We start from the raw sequence: 16,226 nt of genomic DNA on the forward strand, positions 1-16,226 counted from the left end.
CGAGGAAACGAAAGCTTAACAGAAGCGGTAAATCGCAAATTAGAAGGTTTTAGAGAAGGAATTCGGCTAAAATCTCGCCAGCTCATTGCGTAGTAATGAGTCTCGTCCTTTTGCCCGTTTACAATCAAATTAGCCTACAATTTTGTCCAAATCCAGCAGTGCCCGAGCTACTTTCATTTCACATGTCTTATCTGGTCTCGATCGAGATTCAGATGATTTGAGCCGAAAATCGTCGGTCAACAAGTAATCAAAAATAGAAAAACACGAAAAGGGGTGCAACACGAGGACTTCCCAGGGGGTCACCCATGCTAGTACGGCTTTCGCCCAAGCACGCTTAACTCCGGAGTTCGGATGGGATCCGGTGCATTAGTGCTGGTATGATCGCACCTGACATTGAGTAGGATGTTTATTCTTATATCCCTCGAGTACGTGTGGAGCGGGCGGCGATGGACAACACGCGGCACTGCTCTCGCCCAATCAAAACCATAAAGTTTAGCGTTCTGATGCGATGGAAGAGCTAGGATGGGTGACCTCCCTGGGAAGTCCTCGTGTCGCGACCATTTACGTAAATTATGGCTAAAACAGTCGAAAATTATTTTTAATGAGTTAACCGTCTCCGGAGTAATCTGCGTCATACCATTCCGCACAGAACCGGCTCACGACAAAAAAAATTGCTAAATGTTCCCAGAAAAGAGAAAAAAAAATAAGAAGAAGAATATAGCGAATGTAAAGCTATTATTATGGCTGAGATACGATAAAATGGAACCGAAATCGAATTTCGAACTTCCTAAGCGGATTTCTCGAGGAAACGAAAGCTTAACAGAAGCGGAAAATCGCAAATTAGAGGGTCTTAGAGAAGGAATTCGGCTAAAATCTCGCCAGCTCCTTGTGGAGTAATGAGTCTCGTTCGTTTGCCCGTTTACAATCAAATTAGGCTACAATTTGGTCCAAATCCGGCAGTGCTCGAGCTACGTTAGAGCGGGTGGCGATGGACAACACGCGGCACTTCTCTCACCCAATCAGAACCATGAAGTTAGGCTCGAAATAATTGTTTTTCATGAGTTAACCGTCTCCGTAGTAATCTGCGTCATACCCTTCCGCACGGAACCGACTCATGACAACAAAAATCGCTAAATGTTCCCAGAAAATAGAAAAAAAAAGAAGAAGAAAATAGCGAATGTAAAGCTATTTTTATGTTTGAGATACGATAAACTGGAACATGAATCGAATTTCGAACTACCTACGCGGATTTGTCGAGTAAACAGAAGCTTAACAAAATCGGAAAATCGCAAATTAGAGGCTTTTAGAGAAGGAATTTGGCTAAAATCTCGCCAGCTCATTGCGGAGTAATGAGTGTCGTTCGTTTGCCCGTTTACAATCAAATTAGGCTACAATTTTGTCCAAATCAGGCAGTGCCCGAGCTATGTTGATTTCACATGTCTTATCTGGTCCCGATCGAGATTCAGATGATTTGAGCCGAAAATCGTCTGTCAACAAGTAATCAAAAATAGAAAAACACGAAAAGGGGTGCAACACAATGACTTCTGTTGCGACTTTGATTGTTGCACTCCCAAGAGCAGGTTGTCCACAAGTAGTATAATTCGGTGAGTCCGAATATCGTATCCACAGGGAAGCTAAGGTAATTACAAGTCCACTACAATGTCTTTTTGTTTTGTTTTTGTTTTTTGTTTCTTTTTATTTTTAATTGTTTGAATCTTTAATGGGTAAATTTTAATTGTTCAAATTTTAATTTAAGTAGTTGAGATTAAAGGATCCACTCTTGGTATTTTAATAAAGTTAACATTAACGAACAATATTGAAACCCACTTAATAAAATGGTTCCAATATATTAAATAATCATATTTATATTATGTTATATATTATTATCTTATAAGTATATAATATATACTAAAACTTATAAATGTGGTCAAGTATTTATTGTGCTATATATATTTGTAAACACTAAATCAAGGTTCTCACTTTAAATGGTTGGTAAAACCAAACTAACATTTAAATGGTACCAAGAAATTAATATTATGATATATTTATATATAGTAAATCAAGGTTCCCACTTTAAATGGTTGGTAAAACCAAACTAACATTTAAATGGTACCAAGAAATTAATATTATAATATATTCATATATAATAAATCAAGGCATCCACTTTAAATGGTTGGTAATACCAAACTAACATTTAAATGGTTCCAAGAATTTAGTGTAACATATAGCAACAATAAATCAAAACTCCCACTTATAAGTATGGTATAAAAATGCTTAAAGAAATAAATATAACATAAACAATAAATAATGATTAAATAATATAAAACATAAATTCTTAGCTTTTAGTAACCTTATTATCATGCCAAGAGTTTCACCTTTTCATCTCAACTTTAGGAAGTTAGCTATTCATTATTCAAAGTGTAAAACTTTGAATATGAAATTATCATGCTAATTATATTTAAATGAAGAAATAAAGGAAAAATATAGAGAGAAATATTATGAACTCAAAGGTTTGTTCATAGAATGAGGGATATCTCAATACATTACAATGCACCCCTATTTATAGCCAAATTTGGGGAGACAACCACAAATAAAATATTATTTTTTTACACAAAAGTCTTCATTGGTGTTCCGAGATATTATATTAAATTACACATCACTTTTGAAAATCTTCTTCTTGGAATTTGCTTCTTCATATAAAAAGAAACATGTGGATAATTGAGTTGTCTAGTTGTGGTATTTTTTTAAAATCATTTGACCAAGTAATTTGAGAGATATGGTCAAAATACTAGAGCATGGTAAAACTGCCACTCCTTTGGTAACTTTATTTGTGGCTTAATTTGATCCCAATTGTGAGAGGATTTTTATCTCATGCTTGACACCAATATTGTAGATATTAACATCAACTTTTTACAGGTCCAAGAATCATCTTAATCCCATTTGCAACGCCAAGTTTATTCTTGTTTTATCGAACCTGTAAAAAATAGTAAAAACTTGTAATTACACAACAACTTATATTTTATACAATTTATTATAAAACATATAATATTTAAACATTTAATAAAACAAAAACTATATATTTATATTATAAAACATTTAATTAATGTACAATTTTAATATTTATCACACCTCCCAACCAGTTTATTGCTAGTCCCTAGCAATTTAAGCGTTAATAGCAATACAAAACATATTAATTAATTTAAATAGAAATGTAATCAAAACTATCTAAGTGTTTAAATTAAAGTTAAAAACTGTCAAAGTTATATCAAGATCATCATAATTATAATTTATGAAATAATTTGAGATGATCAATTCAAAGCTTATTTCAGGTAGTTAAATGTACACGGCCTTCAGAAATTCCTAGTAAGAGTCTCAACTCCATATCCTCACAGGTTAATAAATGTTTCAATTTATGGCAACGATTTCTCTCATGGTGCATTAGTACTGGTATGGATCCGGTGCATTATTACTGGTATGATCGCACCCGACATTGAGTGGGATGTTAATTCTTATATCCCTCGAGTACGTGTGGAGCGGGTGGCGATGGACAACACTCGGCATTGCTCAAGCCCAATCAGAACCCTGAAGTTAAGCGTTCTGGCGCGATGGCAGAGCTAGGATGGGTGACCTCCCTGGCAGTCCTCGTGTCGCGACCGTTTACGTAAATTATGGAAAACAGTCGAAATAATTGTTTTGAATGAGTTAACCGTCTCCGGAGTAATCTGCGTCATACTCTTCCGCACAGAACCGGGTCACGACAACAAAAATCGCTAAATGTTCCTAGAAAATAGAAAAAAATTAAGAATAAGAAAATAACGAATGTAAAGCTATTATTATGCCTGAGATAAGATAAAATGGAACCGGAATTTAATTTCGAACTTCCTAAGCGGATTTCTCGAGGAAACGGAAGCTTAACAGAAGAAAAAAATCGCAAATTATAGGGTATTAGAGAAGGAATTCGGCTAAAATCTCGCCAACTCATTGCGGAGTAATGTGTCTCGTTCGTTTGCCTATTTACAATCAAATTAGGCTACAATTTTTTCAAAATCCGGCAGTTCCCGAGCTACATTGATTTCACATGTCTTATCTGGTCTCGATCGAGATTCAGATGATTTGAGCCGAAAATTGTCTGTCAACAAGTAATAAAAATTAGAAAAACACGAAAAGGGGTGCAACACGAGGACTTCCCAGGGGGTCACCAATCCTAGTATTGCTCTCGCCAAAGCACACTTAACTTCGGAGTTTTGATGGGATCCGGTGCATTATTGCTGGTATGATCGCACCCGACATTGAGTGGGATGTTTATTCTTATATCCCTCGAGTACGTGTGGCGCGGGCGGGGATAGACAACACGCGGCACTGCTCTCGCCCAATAAGAACAATGAAGTTAAGCGTGTTGGAGCGATGGCAGAGCTAGGATGGGTGGCCTCCCTGGGAAGTCCTCGTGTCGCGACCGTTTACGTAAATTATAGCTAAAACAGTCGAAATAATTGTTTTTAATGAGTTAACCGTCTTCGGAGTTATCTGCGTCATACCCTTCCGCCCAGAACCGGCTCACGACGACAAAAATCGCTAAATGTTCTTAGAAAATAGAAAAAAAATTATGAAGAAGGAAATAGCGAATGTAAAGTTATTAATATGCCTGGGATACGATAAAATGAAACCAGAATCGAATTTCGAACTTTCTATGCGGATTTCTCGAGAAAACGGAAACTTAACAGGAGCGAAAAATCTCAAATTAGAGGGACTTAGAAAAGGAATTAGGCGAATATCTCGCCACCTCGTTGCGGAGTAATGAGTCTCGTTCTTTTTCCCGTTTACAATAAAATTAGCCAACAATTTTTCCAAATCCGGCAGTGCCCGAGCTACGTTGATTTCACATGTCTGATCTGGTCCTGATCGAGATTCAGATGATTTGAACCGAAAATCGTCTGTCAACAAGTAATAAAAAATAGAAAAACACGAAAAGGGGCGCAACACGAGGACTTCCCAGGGGGTTATCCATCCTAGTAATGCTCTCGCCCAAGCACGCTTAACTTCGGAGTTCTGATGGGATCCGATGAATTAGTGCTGGTATGATCGCACCCGACATTGTGTGGGATGTTTATTCTTATATCCCTCGAGTACGTGTGGAGCGGGCGGCGATGGACAACACTCGGCACTGCTCAAGCCCAATCAGAACCCTGAAGTTAAGCGTTCTGGCGCGATGGCAGAGCTAAGATGGGTGACCTCCCTGGGCAGTCCTCGTGTCGCGATTGTTTATGTAAATTATGGCTAAAACAGTCGAAATAATTGTTTTTAATGAGTTAACCGTCTCCAGAGTAATCTGCGTCATACCCTTCCGCACAGAACCGGCTCACGACAACAAAAATCGCTAAATGTTCCCAGAAAATAGAAAAAAATTAAGAATAAGAAAATAACGAATGTAAAGCTATTATTATGCCTGAGATAAGATAAAATGGAACCGGAATTTAATTTCGAACTTCCTAAGCGGATTTCTTGAGGAAACGGAAGCTTAATAGAAGCGGAAAATCGCAAATTAGAGAGTCTTAGAGAAGGAATTCGGCTAAAATCTCGCCAGCTCATTGCGGAGTAATGAGTCTCGTTCGTTTGCCCGTTTACAATCAAATTAGGATACAATTTTGTCAAAATCTGGCAGTGCCCAAGCTACGTTGATTTCACATGTCTTATATGGTCCCGATCGAGATTCAGATGATTTGAGCCGAAAATTGTCTGTCAACAAGTAATCAAAAATAGAAAAACACGAAAAGGAGTGCAACACGAGGACTTCCTAGGGGGTCACCCATCCTAGTACTGCTCTCGCCCAAGCAAGGTTAACTTCGGAGTTATGATGGGATCCAGTGCATTAGTGCTGGTATGATCGCACCCGACATTGAGTGGGATGTTTATTCTTATATTCCTCGGGTACGTGTGGAGCGGACGGCGATGGAAAACACGCTGCACTGCTCTCGCTCAATCAGAACCATGAAGTTAAGCGTTCTGGCGCGATGGAAGAGCTAGGATAGGTGACCTCCCTTGGAAGTCCTCCTGTCGCGATCATTTACTTAAATTATGGCTAAAACAGTCGAAATAATTGTTTTTAATTAGTTAACCGTCTCCAGAGTAATCTGCGGCATACCCTTCCGCACAGAACCGGCTCACAACAACAAAAATCGCTAAATGTTCCCAGAAAATAGAAAAAAATAAGAATGTTTTATTTGGTCCGATCGAGATTCATGTAATCAAAATAGAAAAAACACGAAAAGGTGTGCTACACGAGGACTTCCTAATGGGTCACCCATCCTAGTACTGCTGTCGCCAAAGCGTGCTTAAATTCGGAGTTATGATGGGATCCGGTGCATTAGTGCTGGTATAATCGCACTCGACATTCAGTGGGATTTTTATTCATATATCCCTCGAGTACATGTGGAGCGGACGGCGATGGACAAAACGCGGCACTTCTCTCGCCCAATCAGAACCATGAAGTTAAGCGTTCTGGCGCGATGACAGGGCTAGGATGGGTGACCTCCCTCGAAAGTCCTCGTGTCGCTACCGTTTACGTATATTATAGATAAAACAGTCGAAATAATTGGTTTTAATGAATTAACCATCTTCGGAGTAATCTGCGTCATACCCTTCCGCACAGTACATGCTCACGACAACAAAAATCGCTAAATGTTCCCAGAAAATAGAAAAAAAAATAAGAATAAGGAAATAGCGAATGTAAAGCTATTATTATGCCTGAGATACGATAAAATGGAACAGAATCGAATTTCGAACTTCCTTAGCGGATTTCTCGAGGAAACGGAAGCTTAACAGAAGCGGAAAATTGCAAATTAGAGGGTCTTAGAGAAGGAATTCGGCTAAAATCTCGTCAGCTCCTCGTGGAGTAATGAGTCTCGTTCGTTTGCCTGTTTACAATCAAATTAGGCTACAATTTTGTCCAAATCCGGCAGTGTCCGAGCTAGGTTGATTTCACATGTCTTATCTGTTCCAGACCGAGATTCAGATGATTTGAGCCGAAAATAGTCTATCAACAAGTAACGAAAAATAGAAAAACACGAAAAGGGATGCAACACGAGGACTTCCTAGGGGGTCACCCATCCTAGTACTGCTCTCGCCCAAGCACGCTTAACTTCGGAGTTATGAAGGGATCCGGTGCATTAGTGCTGTTATGATCACACCCAACATTGAGTGGGATGTTTATTCTTATATCCCTCGAGTACGTGTGGAGCGGGCGACGATGGACAACACGCGGCACTGCTCTCGTCGAATCAGAACCTTGAAGTTAAACGTTCTGACGCGATGGCAGAGCTAGGATTGGTGAACTCCCTGGGAAGTCCTCGTTTCAAGACCGTTTACGTAAATTATGGCTAAAAAAGTCGAAATAATTGTTTTTAATGAGTAAACCGTCTTCAGATAATCTGCGTCATACCCTTCCGCACAGAACAGGCTCACGACAACAAAAATTGCAAAATGTTCCCTGAAAATAGAAAAAACAAAGAAGAAGAAAATAGCGAATGTAAAGCTATTATTATGCCTGGGATACAATAAAATGGAACCGGAATCGAATTATGAACTTACTAAGCGGATTTCTTGAGGAAACAGAAGCTTAACAGAAGCGAAAAATCGCAAATTAGAGGGTCTTAGAGAAGGAATTCGGCTAATACTCGCCACCTCGTTGCGGAGTATTGAGTCTCGTTCGTTTGCCCGTTTACAATCAAATTAGCCTACAATTTTGTCCAAATCCAGCCGTGCCCGATCTACGTTGATTTCACATGTCTTATATGGTTCCGATCAAGATTCAGATGATTTGAGCCGAAAATCGTCTGTCATTAAGTAATCAAAAATAGAAAAACACGAAAAAGGGTGCAACACGAGGACTTCCCAGGGGTCACCCATTCTAGTACTGCTTTCGTCCAAGCACGCTTAACTTCGGAGTTCTGATGGGATCCGGTGCATTTGTGCTGGTATGATCGCACCCGACATTCAATGGCATTTTTATTCTTATATCCCTCGAGTACGTGTGGAGCGGGCGGCGATGGACAACACGCGGCACTGCTCTCGCCCAATCGGAACCATGAAGTTAGCGTTCTGGTGCGATGGCGGAGCTAGGATGGGTGACCTCCTTGGGAAGTCCTCTTGTCGCGACCGTTTACATAAATTATGGCTAAAACAGCCGAAATAATTGTTTTTAATGAGTTAACCGTCTCTGAAGTCATCTGCGTCATACCATTCCGCACGAACCGGATCACGACAACAAAAATCGCTAAATGTTCACAGAAAATAGAAAAAAAATAAGAAGAAGAAAATAGCGAATGTAAAGCTATTATTATGCCTGAGATACGATAAAATGGAACCGGAATCGAATTTCGAACTTCCTAAGCTGATTATTCGAGGAAACGAAAGCTTAAAAAAGCCGAAAATCGCAAATTAGAGAGTCTTAGATAAGGAATTCAGCTAAAATCTCGTCAGCTCATTGCGGAGTAATGAATCTCGTTCGTTTGCCCGTTTACAATCAAATTAGGCTCTAATTTTGTCCAAATCCTGCAGTGCCCGAGCTACGTTGATTTCACATGTCTTATCTGGTCCTGATCGAGATTCAGATGATTTGAACCAAAAATCGTTTGTCAACAAGTAATCAAAAATAGAAAAACACGCAAAAGGGTGCAACACGAGAACTTCCTAGGAGGTCACCCATCTTAGTGCTGCTCTCGTCCAAGCACGCTTAACTTCGGAGTCTTGATGGGATCCGGTGCATTAGTGCTGGTATGATCGCACCCGACATTGAGTAGGATTTTTATTCTTATATTCCTCGAGTATGTGTGGAGCAGGCGGCGATGGACAACACGCGGCACTGCTCTCGCCCAATCAGAACCATGAAGTTAAGTTCGAAATAATTGTTTTTAATAAGTTAACCGTCTCCGGAGTAATCTGCGTCATACTCTTCCGCACAGAACCGGCTCACGACAATAAAAATTGCTAAATGTTCCCAGAAAATAGAAAAAAAATAAGAAGAAGAAAATAGCGAATGTAAAGTTATTATTATGCCTGAGATACGATAAAATGGAACATGAATCGAATTTCGAACTTCCTAAGCGGATTTCTCGAGGAAACGGAAGCTTAACAGAAGCGGAAAATCGCAAATTAGAGAGTCTTAGAGAAGGAATTCGGCTAAAATCTTTCCAGCTCATTGCGGAGTAATGAGTCTCGTTCGTTTGCCCGTTTACAATCAAATTAGGCTACAATTTTGTCAAAATACGGCAGTTCCCGAGCTACGTTGATTTCACATGTCTTATCTGGTCTCGATCGAGATTCAGATGATTTGAGCCGAAAATCGTCTGTCAACAAGTAATCAAAAATAGAAAAACACAAAAAGGGATGCAACACGAGGACTTCCCAAGGGGTCACTCATCCTAGTACTGCTCTCGCCCAAGCACGCTTAACTTCGGAGTTTTGATGGGATCCGGTGCATTAGTGCTAGTATGATCGCACCCGACATTGAGTGGGATGTTTATTCTTATATCCCTCGAGTACGTGTGGCGCGGGCGGGGATAGACAACACGCGGCACTGCTCTCGCCCAATCAGAACCATGAAGTTAAACGTTCTGGAGCGATGGCAGAGCTAGGATGGGTGACCTCCGTGGGCAATCCTCGTGTCGCGACCGTTTACGTAAATTATGGCTAAAACAGTCGAAATAATTGTTTTTAATGAGTTAACCGTCTCCGGAATAATCTGCGTCATACCCTTCCGCCCAGAACCAGCTCACGACGACAAAAATCGCTAAATGTTTCTAGAAAACAGAAAAAAAAATTAAGAATAAGAAAATAACGAATGTAAAGATATTATTATGCGTGGGTATACGGTAAAATGGAACCGGAATCGAATCTCGGACTTCCTAAGAAGATTTCTCGAGGAAACGGAATCTTAAAAGAAACGGAAAATCGCAAATTAGAGGGTCTTATAGAAGGCATTCGGCTAAAATCTTGCCAGCTCATTGCGGAGTAATGAGTCTCGTTCGTTTGCCCGTTTACAATCAAATTAGCCTACAATCCGGTAGTGCCCGAACTACGTTTAATTCACATGTCTTATCTGGTCACGATCGAGATTCAGATGATTTGAGCCAAAAATCGTCTGTCAACAAGTAATCAAAAATAGAAAAACACGAGAAGAGGTGCAACACGAGGACTTCCCCCCAGTGGGTCACCCATCCTAGTACTGCTATCGCACAAGCACGCTTAACTTCGGAGTTCAGATGGGATCCAGTGCATTAGTGCTGATATGATCGGACACGACATTGAGTGGGATGTTTATTCTTATATCCCTCGAGTACATGTGGAGCGGGCTGCGACGGACAACACGCGGCACTGCTCTCGCCCAATCAGAACCATGAAGTTAAGCGTTCTGGAGCGATGGCGGAGCTAGGATGGGTGACCTCCTTGGGAAGTCCTCTTGTCGCGACCGTTTACATAAATTATGGCTAAAACAGTCGAAATAATTGTTTTTAATGAGTTAACCGTCTCCGGAGTAATCTGCGTCATACCATTCCGCACGAACCGGATCACGACAAAAAAATTGATAAATGTTACCAGAAAATAGAAAAAAAAATAAGAAGAAGAAAATAGCGAATGTAAAGCTATTATTATGCCTGAGATACGATAAAATGGAACCGGAATCGAATTTCAGACTTTCTATAAAGATTTCTCGAGGAAACGAAAGTTTAAAAGAAACGGAAAAATGCAAATTAGAGGGTCTTAGAGAAGGTATTCGGCTAAAATCTCGGCACCTCGTGGCGGAGTAATAAGTCTCGTTCGTTTACCCGTTTACAATCAAATTAACCTTCAATTTTGCCCAAATCCGGCAGTGCCCGAGCTACGTTTATTTCCCATGTCTTATCTGGTCACGATCGAGATTCAGATGATTTGAGCGGAAAATCTTCTGTCAACAAGTAATAAAAAATAGAAAAACACGAAAAGGGGTGCAACACAAGGACTTCCTAGGGGGTCACCCAACCGAGTACTGCTCTCGCCCAAGCACGCTTAACTTCGGAGTTCTGATGAGATCCGGTGCATTAGTGCTGGTATGATCGCACCCGACATTGAGTGGGATGTTTATTCTTATATCCCTCGAGTACGTGTAGAGCGGGCGGCGATGGACAACACGCGGCACTGCTCTCGCCCAATTAGAACCATGAAGTTAAGCGTTCTGGCACGATGGCAGAGCTAGGATGGGTGACCTCCCTTGGAAGTCCTCGTGTCGCGACCATTTACATAAAGTATGGATAAAACTGTCGAAATAATTGTTTTTAATGAACTAACCGTCTCCGGAGTAATCTCCGTCATACCCTTCCGCACAGAACTGGCTCACGACAACAAAAATCGCTAAATATTCACAAAAAATAGAAAAAAAAAGAAAAAGAAAATAGCGAATGTTAAGCTATTATTATGCCTGGGATACGATAAAATGGAACCAGAATCGAATTTCGGATTTTCTAAACGGATTTCTCGAGGAAACGGAAGCTTAACAAAAGCAGAGAATCGCAAATTAGAGGGTCTTAGAGAAGGAATTCGGCTAAAATCTCGCCACCTCGTTGCGGAGTAATGAGTCTTATTCGTTTGCCCGTTTACAATCAAATTAGCCGACAATTTTGTCCAAATCCTACAGTGCCCGAGCTACGTTGATTTCACATGTCTTATCTGGTCCCGATCGACATTCAGATGATTTGATCCTAAATTCGTCTGTGAACAAGTAATCAAAAATAGAAAAACACGAAAAGGGGTGCAACACGAGGACTTCCCAGGGGGTCACCAATCCTAGTACTGCTCTCGCCCAAGCACGCTTAACTTCGGAGTTCTGATGGGATCCGGTGCATTAGTGCCGGTATGATCGCACCCGACATTGAGTGGGATTTTTATTCTTATATCCCTCGAGTACGTGTAGAGCGGGCGGCGATGGACAACACGGGCACTGCTCTCGCCCAATCAAAACCATGAAGTTAAGCGTTCTGGCGCGATGGCAGAGCTAGGATGGGTGACCTCCCTGGGAAGTCCTCATGTCACGACCGTAAATTATGGCTAAAACAGTCGAAATTATTGTTTTTAATGAGTTAACCGTCTCCAGAGTAATCTGTGTCATACCCTTTCGCATAGAACCGGCTCACGACAAAAAAAATCGCTAAATGTTCCCAGAAAATAAAAAAAAAATAAGAAGAAGAAAATAGCGAATGTAAAGCTATTATTATGCCTGAGATACGATAAAATGGAACCGGAATCGAATTTCGAACTTCCTAACCGGATTTCTCGCGGAAAATGAAAGCTTAACAGAATCGGAAAATCGCAAATTAGAGGGTCTTAGAGAAGGAATTCGGCTCAAATCTCGCCACCTCGTTGCGGAGTAATGAGTCTCGTTCGTTTACCCGTTTACAATCAAATCAGGCTACAATTTTGTCCAAATTCGGCAGTGCCCGAGCTACGTTGATTTCACGTCTTATCTGGTCCCGATCCAAATTCAGATAATTTGAGCCAAAAATCGTCTGTCAACAACTAATCAAAAATAGAAAACACGAAAAATGGTGCAACACGAGGACTTCCCAGGGGGTCACCCATCTTAATACTGGTCTCGCCCAAGCACGCTTAACTTCGGAGTTCTGATGGGATCCGGTGCATTAGTGCTGGTATGATCGCTCCCAACATTGAGTGATGTTTATTCTTATATCCCTCGAGTACGTGTGGAGCGGTCGACGATGGAAAACACGCGGCACTGCTCTCGCCCAATCAAAACCATGAAGTTAAACGTTCTAGCGCGATGGCAGAGCTAGGATGGGTGACCACCTTGGGAAGTTGTCGTGTCGCGATCGTTTACGTAAGTTATGGTTAAAACAGTCGAAATAATTGTTTTTAATGAACTAACCGTCTCCGGAGTAATCTCTGTCATACCCTTCCGCACAGAACCGGCTCACGACAACAAAAATCGCTTAATGTTCCCAAAAAATAGAAAAAAAAATAAGAAGAAGAAAATAGCGAATGTAAATCTATTATTATGCCTGGGATACGATAAAATGGAACCGGAATCGAATTTCGGACTTCCTAAACGGATTTCTCGAGGAAACAAAAGCTTAACAGAAGCGGAAAATCGCAAATTAGAGGGTCTTAGAGAAGTAATTCGGCTAAAATCTCGTCAGCTCGTTGCGGAGTAATGAGTCTCGTTCGTTTGACCGTTTACAATCAAATTCGCCTACAATTTTGTCCAAATCCGGCAGTACCCGAGCTACGTTGATTTCACATGTCTTATCGGATCCCGATCGATATTCAGATGATTTGAGCCGAAAATCGTCTGTCAACAAGTAATAAAAAATAGAAAAACACGAAAAGGGGTGCAACACAGGGACTTCCCAGGGGGTCACCCATCCTAGTACTGCTCTCGCCCAAGCACGCTTAACTTCGGAGTTCGGATGGGATCCGGTGCATTAGTGCTAGTATGATCGCACCCGACATTGAGTGGGATGTTAATTCTTATATCCCTCGAGTACGTGTGGAGCGGGTGGCGATGGACAACACTCGGCATTGCTCAAGCCCAATCAGAACCCTGAAGTTAAGCGTTCTGGCGCGATGGCAGAGCTAGGATGGGTGACCTCCCTGGCAGTCCTCGTGTCGCGACCGTTTACGTAAATTATGGATAAAACAATCGAAATAATTGTTTTAATGATTTAACCGTCTCCGGAGTAATCTGCGTCATACCCTTCCGCACAGAACCGGTTCACGACAAAAAAAATCGCTAAATGTTCCCAGAAAATAGAAAAAAAATAAGAAGAATAAAATAGCGAATGTAAAGCTATTGTTATGCCTGGGATACGATAAAATGGAACCTGAATCGAATTTCGAACTTCCTAAGCGGATTTCTCGAGGAAACGAAAGCTTAACAGAAGCGGAAAATAGAAAATTAGAGGGTCTTAGAGAAGGAATTCGGCTAAAATCTCGCCACCTCGTTGCGGAGTAATGAGTCTCGTTCGTTTGCCCGTTTACAATCAAATTAGGCTACAATTTTGTCCAAATCCGGCAGTGCCCGAGCTACGTTGATTTCACATGTCTTATCTGGTCCCGATCGAAATTCAGTTGATTTGAGCCGAAAATTGTCTGTCAACAAGTAATCAAAAATAAAAAACACGAAAAGGGGTGCAACCCGAGGACTTCCCAGGGGGTCATTCATCCTAGTACTGCTCTCGCCCAAGCACTCTTAACTTCGGAGTTCTGATGGGATCGGTGCATTAGTGCTGGTATGATCGCACCCGACATTGAGTGGGATGTTTATTCTTCTATCCCTCGAGTACGTGTGGAGCGGGCAGCGATGGACAACACGCGGCACTGCTCTCGCCCAATCAGAACCATGAAGTTAAGCGTTCTGGCGCGATGGCAAAGCTAGGATGGGTGACCTTATTGGGAAGTCTTCGTGTCGCGATCGTTTACGTAAATTATGGCAAAAACAGTCGAAATAATTATTTTTTATGAACTAACTGTCTCCGGAGTAATCTTCGTCATACCCTTCCGCACAGAACCGGCTCATGACAACAAAAATCGCTAAATGTTCCCATAAAAGAGAGAAAAAAATAAGAAGAAGAAAATAGCGAATGTAAAGCTATTATTATGCCTGGGATACGATAAAATGAAGGCGGAATCGAATTTCGAACTTCCTAAGCGGATTTCTCGAGGAAACGGAAGCTTAACAGAAGCTGAAAATCTTAAATTAGAGGGTCTTAGAGAAGGAATTCGGCTAAAATCTCGTCACCTCGTTGCGGAGTAATGAGTCTCGTTCGTTTCCCCGTTCACAATCAAATTAGGCTACAATTTTGTCCAAATCCGACAGTGCTCGAGCTACGTTGATTTCACATGTCCTATCTGGTCCCGATCGACATTCAGATGATTTGAGCCGAAAATCGTGTGTCAACAAGTAATCAAAAATAGAAAAACATGAAAAGGGGTGCAACACGAGGACTTCCCAGGGGTCACCCATCCTAGTACTGGTCTCGCCCAAACACGCTTAACTTCGGAGTTCTGATGGGATCCGGTGCATTAGTGCTGGAATGATCGCACCCGACATTGAGTGGGATGTTTAATCTTATATCCTTCGAGTAGCTGTGGAGCGGGCGGCGATGGACAACACGCGGCACTGCTCTCGCCCAATCAGAACCACGAAGTTAAGCGTTCTGGCGCGATGGGAGAGCGAGGATGGGTGACCTCCCTGGGCAGTCCTCGTGTCGCGACCGTTTACGTAAATAATGGCTAAAACAGTAGAAATAATTGTTTTTAATGATTTAACCGTCTCCAGAGTAATCTGCGTCATTCCTTTCCGCACAGAACCGGCTCACGAGAAAAAAAATCGCTAAATGTTCCCAAAAATAGAAAAAAAAATTAGAAGAAGAAAATAGCGAATGTAAAGCTATTATTATGCCTGGGATACGATAAAATGGAACTTGAATCGAATTCCGGACTTCCTAAGCGGATTTTTCGAGGAAACGGAAGCTCAACAGAAGCTGAAAATCGCAAATTAGAGGGTCTTAGAGAAGGAATTCGGCTAAAATCTCACCACCTCGTTGCGGAGTAATGTGTCTCGTTCGTTTGCCCGTTTACAATCAAATTAGCCTACAATTTTGTCCAAATCCGACAGTGCCCGAGCTACGTTGATTTCACATGTCTTATCTGGTCCCGATCGAGATTCAGATGATTTGAGCCGAAAATCGTCTATCAACAAGTAATCAAAAATAGAAAAACACGAAAAGGGGTGCAACACGAGGACTTCCTAGGGGGTCACCCAACCGAGTACTGCTCTCGCCCAAGCACGCTTAACTTCGGAGTTCTGATGAGATCCGGTGCATTAGTGCTGGTATGATCGCACCCGACATTGAGTGGGATGTTTATTCTTATATCCCTCGAGTACGTGTAGAGCGGGCGGCGATGGACAACACGCGGCACTGCTCTCGCCCAATTAGAACCATGAAGTTAAGCGTTCTGGCACGATGGCAGAGCTAGGATGGGTGACCTCCCTTGGAAGTCCTCGTGTCGCGACCATTTACATAAAGTATGGATAAAACTGTCGAAATAATTGTTTTTAATGAATTAACTGTCTCCAGAGTAATCTGCATCATACCCTTCCGCACAGAAGCGGTTCACGACAACAAAAATCGCTAAATATTCCCTGAAAATAGAAAAAAAATAAGAAGAAGAAAATAGCG

At 41.4% G+C, this 16,226-nt stretch overlaps 15 non-coding genes and 2 pseudogenes across 15 annotated transcripts; all 17 read right to left on the reverse strand.

Annotated features, from left to right (window-relative positions):
* Positions 1-270: 270 nt before the first annotated feature.
* On the reverse strand, positions 271-389 carry LOC142516411 (5S ribosomal RNA). The gene has a single exon (XR_012812207.1). It is a non-coding gene; the product is annotated as a 5S ribosomal RNA (ribosomal RNA).
* A 3,777-nt stretch (positions 390-4,166) lies between these two features.
* Positions 4,167-4,285, reverse strand: LOC142510219 (5S ribosomal RNA). Its single transcript, XR_012808344.1, has one exon. It is a non-coding gene; the product is annotated as a 5S ribosomal RNA (ribosomal RNA).
* A 683-nt stretch (positions 4,286-4,968) lies between these two features.
* Positions 4,969-5,087, reverse strand: LOC142517536 (5S ribosomal RNA). Its single transcript, XR_012813278.1, has one exon. It is a non-coding gene; the product is annotated as a 5S ribosomal RNA (ribosomal RNA).
* A 683-nt stretch (positions 5,088-5,770) lies between these two features.
* On the reverse strand, positions 5,771-5,889 carry LOC142507759 (5S ribosomal RNA). Its single transcript, XR_012806006.1, has one exon. It is a non-coding gene; the product is annotated as a 5S ribosomal RNA (ribosomal RNA).
* Positions 5,890-6,265: 376 nt separating this feature from the next.
* LOC142512779 (5S ribosomal RNA) lies at positions 6,266-6,384 on the reverse strand (annotated as a pseudogene).
* A 683-nt stretch (positions 6,385-7,067) lies between these two features.
* On the reverse strand, positions 7,068-7,186 carry LOC142508115 (5S ribosomal RNA). Its single transcript, XR_012806344.1, has one exon. It is a non-coding gene; the product is annotated as a 5S ribosomal RNA (ribosomal RNA).
* A 680-nt stretch (positions 7,187-7,866) lies between these two features.
* LOC142516391 (5S ribosomal RNA) lies at positions 7,867-7,984 on the reverse strand. The gene has a single exon (XR_012812188.1). It is a non-coding gene; the product is annotated as a 5S ribosomal RNA (ribosomal RNA).
* Positions 7,985-8,664: 680 nt separating this feature from the next.
* Positions 8,665-8,783, reverse strand: LOC142506852 (5S ribosomal RNA). The gene has a single exon (XR_012805127.1). It is a non-coding gene; the product is annotated as a 5S ribosomal RNA (ribosomal RNA).
* A 595-nt stretch (positions 8,784-9,378) lies between these two features.
* Positions 9,379-9,497, reverse strand: LOC142516369 (5S ribosomal RNA). Its single transcript, XR_012812167.1, has one exon. It is a non-coding gene; the product is annotated as a 5S ribosomal RNA (ribosomal RNA).
* A 675-nt stretch (positions 9,498-10,172) lies between these two features.
* On the reverse strand, positions 10,173-10,294 carry LOC142511939 (5S ribosomal RNA; annotated as a pseudogene).
* A 682-nt stretch (positions 10,295-10,976) lies between these two features.
* On the reverse strand, positions 10,977-11,095 carry LOC142513889 (5S ribosomal RNA). Its single transcript, XR_012809812.1, has one exon. It is a non-coding gene; the product is annotated as a 5S ribosomal RNA (ribosomal RNA).
* A 681-nt stretch (positions 11,096-11,776) lies between these two features.
* On the reverse strand, positions 11,777-11,895 carry LOC142513074 (5S ribosomal RNA). Its single transcript, XR_012809040.1, has one exon. It is a non-coding gene; the product is annotated as a 5S ribosomal RNA (ribosomal RNA).
* Positions 11,896-12,569: 674 nt separating this feature from the next.
* LOC142515267 (5S ribosomal RNA) lies at positions 12,570-12,688 on the reverse strand. Its single transcript, XR_012811122.1, has one exon. It is a non-coding gene; the product is annotated as a 5S ribosomal RNA (ribosomal RNA).
* Positions 12,689-13,370: 682 nt separating this feature from the next.
* Positions 13,371-13,489, reverse strand: LOC142510225 (5S ribosomal RNA). The gene has a single exon (XR_012808350.1). It is a non-coding gene; the product is annotated as a 5S ribosomal RNA (ribosomal RNA).
* Positions 13,490-14,169: 680 nt separating this feature from the next.
* On the reverse strand, positions 14,170-14,287 carry LOC142508076 (5S ribosomal RNA). Its single transcript, XR_012806308.1, has one exon. It is a non-coding gene; the product is annotated as a 5S ribosomal RNA (ribosomal RNA).
* A 684-nt stretch (positions 14,288-14,971) lies between these two features.
* Positions 14,972-15,089, reverse strand: LOC142515038 (5S ribosomal RNA). Its single transcript, XR_012810904.1, has one exon. It is a non-coding gene; the product is annotated as a 5S ribosomal RNA (ribosomal RNA).
* A 683-nt stretch (positions 15,090-15,772) lies between these two features.
* On the reverse strand, positions 15,773-15,891 carry LOC142513399 (5S ribosomal RNA). The gene has a single exon (XR_012809347.1). It is a non-coding gene; the product is annotated as a 5S ribosomal RNA (ribosomal RNA).
* Positions 15,892-16,226: the final 335 nt, after the last annotated feature.

Source organism: Primulina tabacum, chromosome 10, assembly GCF_025594145.1.
Source record: "Primulina tabacum isolate GXHZ01 chromosome 10, ASM2559414v2, whole genome shotgun sequence".
NCBI classification, from domain to species: domain Eukaryota; kingdom Viridiplantae; phylum Streptophyta; class Magnoliopsida; order Lamiales; family Gesneriaceae; genus Primulina; species Primulina tabacum.